The following is a 7,490-nucleotide window of genomic DNA, read 5'->3' as shown; positions in this document are numbered from 1 at the left end:
TTATTTGTGCTTTAAATTTGAGGAAGGTAAAGAAGACATGAGCTTTGAACAGTAGAAGAAAAGTTCAAAAAAAAATAGAATACTCATCTAAAAAAGTACATTTCTTCTACAATCGGTTCTAGTTTCGGTTTCATCCAATTACGGTTCCTAAAAACTAGAACTTAATTCGAACCATTGGGTTCTTATTCAGGTTTCAGTTTCAGTTTCTTGCCAGTTCAGGACGCGGTTCTTAGCGATTTAACTCTCGAGTTGGACAGGTCGGACCATTGGTTCAATGTTTTTCTTTAAATATAAATTTAAAAAATCAAATAAAGTACTATAATGATTTGGATGTACCATTGTTGATTATCATCGAAAATCATTGCTTGTCAATCATTATTAAAATATTTACTATTATTGTTTAGGTTTAATTTTAATTAGAATAATCAACAAAGGAACGTTCGAGTAACCCGATTTGCGGTTACACGGGCCGGTTCCCGCCAAAGGTTCAACGAGTCCATCATATATTTTTAGAACCTTGACGGTTTGCGGTTCGGGCCGGTTTGGAACCTATCACAGATGGTTTCGATTTCCAGACGGTTCTTAGGCTGTTCAGGACCAGTTCGATTTCTGGTAACTTGCTCCGTGGTCAATGTCAAATGGGATAAATGTATAATTATGTGAAAAAATAAAGGACAATTTAACATGTTTTTAAGAGGACATAAATGACAAAAAAAAAAATCATCGTTTGCTTTATTATAAGTGATAGAATTATTATTCCTAAGATGAGATGAATGAGATAATCTCGGATTTTCCAGTCAATAATGCCAAAGAAAGGAGCAAGAGCAGAAAATGTAGATGGAGAATTATTGTTGTCGGTGGTGATTGGTTAAAGGTCTCTTCGACTATCATATCTCAGTAGATTCATTTTTGTCTGAAAATCCTTCATAGAAAAATCAAAAGGGTTAAACCTAATTGAAGCATTATTATTAGGGGTTAATTTGCAAAACGAAATAAGGTTTTTAATTAGTTTGAAGGCATGAACGAAAATTTTTAGAATAAGGACAGTGTGAAGGGAGGCTAAATTGCATTACTAAGTCCACTAATTAGCCAAAGTGATTGAATCACTGTTTCAAGATTTGTAGGGATTGACCCAATCGCAAAATAGGTAGATGCATTGGGTCATGGCCCAAGAAAACTAGGGGAGAAATTTTGGCCATTTGAATTGAATAAATTTTTTTATGAAATGTTCTCATTGTCAGATGCGCCTTATACCTAAGTGGGCTTTTTGTTTTGAACTTGTTTCACCAAGAGATAGTCTCTTACAAAAATAGCTTTTTGAATTGTTTCTATTGTTATCTCACTAGGTTTAGAGGAGAATTTGGCCAAAGCCAATTGTTATAAGATAGTTGAATATGAGACTTACGGGCTCCTGTCTTGCCTTTGTGATGTTAACGGTTTCCATTTTTACGGCTACCATTACCAAAGCTGTGACCACTATAGGAGGGTGTAGGGATTTTTACAATAATGTTGTGTTACAAATATGTTACAAGATGAAATCTACACTATTTGTAATCCTTTTGTTTATGGCCTTGAACTCTTCTTCAATCACCAAAGTAGCAATAAAGATATAGTTGTGACAATCAATGTAGTCACTTGAAAACTTGATATTTGTAAAAGGCGTTCATACACTTTCCTATTGTGATATTTCTCCCGCAAATGTACGTGGTATGATGATGAAATTCACAATGAGATACAATCTACACAACAATATCCTAGCACAATGGAGATTGCAATAGTAAAGACAAGTATTGCAATGGATTAATGACATTGATAATATTGAGAGTTAATTACTCTTTCAATTTCATCTCATATAAGGAAAAATGATATGGAATGGGATGGATTGTCCCTTAGCATACTCCCTCTATTTATAGAAAGGAGTACTAATCAATGCTTCCCTATGAAACAAGTATGTTTCATCAAACAAAGCATATGACCAAAGGGATGATTCACCAATGCTTATGAATGAAATATAGTGAATGTTTCATCAGAAATAACTTCTAGTCAGAAGTTAATAGCCATTAGTGATGATTGAACTCAAGCAACACTAAAAAACAAACGAACAAAGCCACGAAAATACACAGACATCAGCAAGCATCAACAAGTCACCGCCCCAAGCGTCGAGTCGTCGCCTAAAAGCGATGACTCGGCTTTTCTCCCAAAGCCGACTCGGCTTTGGGTTCTATTTTAAAATGAAGTTCAACAATCATCAAGCAACGACTCGTCGCCTAAGGAGTGACGAGTCTACTTTTATCACTAACTTTAAATTTCGTGATTTCTTTTTAAGGCATATTTTAGAGTTATGATATATTGTATATTGTCCCACTACTATACTTAGTATGTAGTACATAAAATTCTAGGTCTATATACTCTAAATGTTCAATAATCCTCCCCCATTCAGAGTATAATCAGACCTTCTTTTTCCTTTACACATTAAGTAAATAATCTCATTTCATGCATCAACGCTAATGTCCCTACAAATTGAATTAACGCATAGTATAAAACACTTCACCAGCGATCGAACAAGAATAATGTCCTTACGGTTTGAATCAACTAGCCTATCCAACCACTTGAAGGTTAAATACACATGTCGTTTATGAAAAATCACCCAAATTGAACTTGATAGGCACATAGTCAAGAGTTATGACTCCAAGAATGATAAGATCTTGCACTAGACTGTGTCTAAGATCGCAATGTGTCTCGACTTACCATTATACAATCTGTATGAATTGCCATCCGTATGAATTTCCATCAGTGAAATTGTTTTTGGCAACAAAGGTATCTAAAACATGAGATTCCTTAACCACTCCGCTTTATTTTCCTCCGAGGCGAGCGCAATGAACTCTGCGAACATAGTGGAATCTTCTATAATAGTTTGTATCTTGGAAGGCGATGAAATGGCACCTTCCCCATAAACAAACACCAAACACTAGTTTAAGAATTATCCACTTTATTAGTGATCCAACTAGCATCGGAATAACCTTCCAAAACAGGAGGTTCACCACTATAAGTTAATATATGGTTCCTTTCAAGTATCGTAATACTCTCCTAATCTACATCCAATGCTAGGGGCCCAGGTTACTAGTAAATCTATTCAACTTACCAACTGCAAATGCTATGTCCAGCCTTGTACATCTCATAGCATACATTAAAGATCCAATGATTTTTCAATACTTCAATCGAGAAATTGGTTGTCCGATATGTTTGGCAAATTTCATACCTTGTTCCATGGGTCTTGAGATTGGTGTCGTGTCTTGCATTTTAAACCTATTAAGCAGTTTCTCAACATAATGAGATTGACTCAGCTTAATACGACCACCATCTCTTATGATCTTAATACTAAGATCACATCGGCCTCCCTCATATCCTTCATTTGGAAGGATTTAGACAAAAAATCCTTTGTCTCTTAGACATATACTGAACTAGTACCAATAATGAGCATGTCATCCATGTATAAGCAAATGATAACTCCCTTGCCTTGGTTATTAAATTTGTTATAAACGTATTTATCCCCTTGATTCAATTTGAATCCAAAGGACAATATAGGTTCATCAAACTTTTAATGCCATTGCTTTGGTGCTTGTTTAAGTCTACAATGACTTAACAAGTTTACACGTACACCTTGTTCTCTTGTCCTTTAAAAACAAACCCTTCGGGTTGCTTCATGTAAACCTCCTCATGTAGCTCACCGTACAAGAATGCATTTTCACATCCATTTCATGGATCTCTAGATGATAGATCGTAGCCAATGCTATCAACAAACTAATGGTGGTTATTACAACTGGTGCATATGTATCGAAATGATCGATACCAAGCTTTTGTCTAAAGTCTTGTGCCACTAAATGGGCATTGAACTTATCAAAAGTTCCATCAATTTTCATCTTCTTACGAAAGATCCACTTCTAACCAATAAGTTTACAAGTTTGTGGGAGATCTACTAATACCCAAGAATTATTCCCCATATTGCATCTCATCATTTATTTCCTCTTTCTAAAAGGCACTATCTTGTAATGCCATTGCATCACTAAAATTCAATGGGTCTCCTCCCACATTAAATAAATATGGAACACTAGATGATATTTTATCTCTAGTTCCTTCAACCAAATATACATTAAAATCTAGTCTTCATCATCTAAGTGTTGATTTTCATCAACATCTAGAGGGGGTTCTTGTTGATCATCATCAACACTTTCTTTGGTACTAATTTGTAGATTCTTTTGTCTACTCAATGATGAGAATATATTCTCATAAAAAATGGCATCCCTAGACTCAATAATCGAGTGTATCAATATGTAGACATTTTGTTCTATAACATAAAACCTATAAGTTTTGCTATTTTGAGCATGACCTATAAAGATGTATTCCAAACTTTATTCACTGAGTTTCTTTCTTTTGTTTCCGGGCACTCTTACTATGGCCCTACAACCCCAAACTTTAAGGTAACTTAATTTTGGTTTTCTTTTGTATCAAAGTTCATAAGGAGTGTGCTTATTGGTTCTTGTAGGAATCCGGTTAAGAATGTGACATGCTGTCAACATTGCTTCAGCCCAAAATCCTTCACTCAAACTAGAGTAGGACAACATGAAATTCACCATCTCTTGAAGACTTCGACTTTTCCTTTCTGCCACACCATTTGATTGTGGTGTGTATCTGACGGTTGTTTCATAAATTATGCCCATAGATTGGAAATATGTAGGATCATAATATCCTCCTCCCTTATCGATCCTTGGTCTTTGAAGTTTACATCCACCTTGTAATTTTACTTCATTTTTGTAAATCTTAAAAAAACTAAGTACTTCATCTTTTGCATCAAGTACACATAACAAAACATGGAATAATCATTAATAAAACTAATCACGTACATTTTTTTGCCTAATGATGGTGTACTATAAAAATCACATAAGTCACTATGTACCAAATTTAAACTTTCAAATTTTCTTACAACACTTTTAAAAGGTGTTCTAGTGATTTTATTCATCATACATGTTTTATAATTATGAGATTATTGTGGAAAATAAGGAATTAAATCATGCTTAGACATAAATGAAACTTTATCACAATTCACATGTCCCAATCTTAAATGCCAAAGATAATGCAAATCATCAATATTACTAGGAACATCAACATTGTACACAAGGTTTTTACATATTAGAGAAAGCTTAAATAAATTACATTGTAAGTATGCACGTTCTATAAACAAGTTCCCTTTAGATATTATACATTTATCGGCTTCAAATACTAATTTGTAGCCCAATCGATTCAATACGGAACCCCAGACAAGATTCCTACTAATATTGGGAGCGTAATATACATCTCTTAACACCAAAAGATTTCTCGAAGTAAACATGAGTTATACTTGTTCTTTTCCAAGGACCTTGATAGAAGAATTGTTCTCCATGTAAAGAGACTCTTCAACAACCACCTTATGCAAGGTTTTGAACAAATGTTTATTGCCACATACATATCTCTTAGCCCCTGAATCGATAAACCAAGACATAGGATCATCTTGCACAATACTATTGTTAGCATTCATTAAGCAAACATCAAAGCTCGAATGTTCATTTAATTTGGAATGATCACCTTTAATAGAGGGGTCCCTACTTGTTGAAGCTTGACCCTTTGTCTTCTTTTGTTTGTTCTTAAAAACAAAACAATTTTTTTAGTTGTCCAGGCTTTTCACATTCCCAACATCCATTTTCAACGAGTTTGGTTTTGCTAGAACTCCCCTTGTAAGTCTTCTTACAATTCTCCATGAGATGTTTTTCCCTCTACCATGTTAACCAACCCAACATTTGGATTTATTTCTGCTTGCCCCTCTTGGGCTCTAATGCTAGACTCAACAACAATGTGTTGTCCAAGATCGGCAAGACTCATCTCTTCCTTCTTATGTTTTAGTGTATGTCTAAAATCCCTCCATGACGGAGGCAACTTTTCTATTACGCTACTTATAACAAAGATTTCATCCATCTTAATGTCATGTATTTTTATGTTAAAGTAAATCCTTTATAAGTCATGAAATCGATTAATAATTAGACGATTGTCACCATTTTATGAGCATTAAAGTTACTTACAAGGAATTTCTTTGAATTTGCATCTTTGGCCATATATTTTTCTTCACGTGCTTCCCCACAAAAGTTTGACCAACTCAAGAAATTGATAAATATCAAAGAAAGAATCTTTTACACCATTCAAGATGTGCCCCCTAAAAATAAAGTTGTCATTATCCCACTTACTTCTTTTCCTTGCTTGCTCCAACGTTTCATATTCGGACCCCTTCGGTCTAGGATTCCTAATCACGTAAGCCACTTTGAGGGTTGTCAAGAAAATTTGCATGTTCTTTTGCCAACATCGAAAGTCGAGGCCAACAAACTTTTCAAACTTGGTGAAACTGGAAGTAAGTTCCTTAACACTTTCCATGATGAAGAAGATGTCACAATAGATTATTACAATAATGTTGTATTACAAATATGTTACAAGATGAAATCTACACTATTTGTAATCCATTTATTTATGGCCTTGACCTCTTCTTGAATCACCAAAGTAGCAATAAAGATATGGTTGTGACAATCAATGTAGTCACTTGAAAACTTGATATTTGTAAAAGGCGTTCATACACTTTCCTATTGTGATATTTCTCCCGCAAATGTGCGTGGTATGATGATAAAATTCATAATGATACAATCTACACTACAATATCCTAGCACAATGGAGATTAATGACTTTAATGATATTGAGAGTTAATTACTGTCTAAATATTATCTCATGTAAGGAAGAATAAGAATAAGAAAATTCTTAAATAGAAAAATCAGAAAAATGATATGGAACGGGATAGATTGTCCCTTAGCATACTCCCTCTATTTATAGAGAGGGGTACCAAGCAATATCTCCTTATAAAACAAGTATGTTTCATTAAACAAAGCTTATGAAGAATGATTCACCAACGCTTATCAACGAAACAAACGAACAAAACCGCGAAAATAACAGACAGCAAGCATTGACAAGTCGCCACCCCAAGCAGCGAGTCGTCGCCTAAAAGCGATAACTCGGCTTTTCTCCCAAAGCCGACTCGACTTTGGGTTCTGTCACAAAATGAAGTTCAGCAATCATTAATCGATGACTAGTCGCCTAGGTAGCGACGAGTCGGCTTTTTTCACTTACTTTAATTTCGTGATTTCTTTTTAAGGCATATTTTTGACTTATAATATATTGTATGTTGTTCGACTACTATGCTTAGTTTGTAGTATATATAATTTTAGGTCTATATACTCTAAATGTTCAACAGGGATGGCAATGGATCTTGGAATGGACCTGGAGTTGTTCAACTATTATACTTAGTTATTAGTATATTGGATATTTGTTTACAACTTTAGTTTATGTAAGAATTGTAAACTGTAAATTGAATAGATCTTATCACCTAAAGTAGGACCTTAAAAATTAAATTTTCATTTAAT

The sequence above is a fragment of the Amaranthus tricolor genome, chromosome 14, assembly GCF_026212465.1.
Source record: "Amaranthus tricolor cultivar Red isolate AtriRed21 chromosome 14, ASM2621246v1, whole genome shotgun sequence".
NCBI lineage: Eukaryota > Viridiplantae > Streptophyta > Magnoliopsida > Caryophyllales > Amaranthaceae > Amaranthus > Amaranthus tricolor.
The sequence above is the reverse complement of the archived record's forward strand: the minus strand, read 5'-3'. Positions refer to the sequence as shown.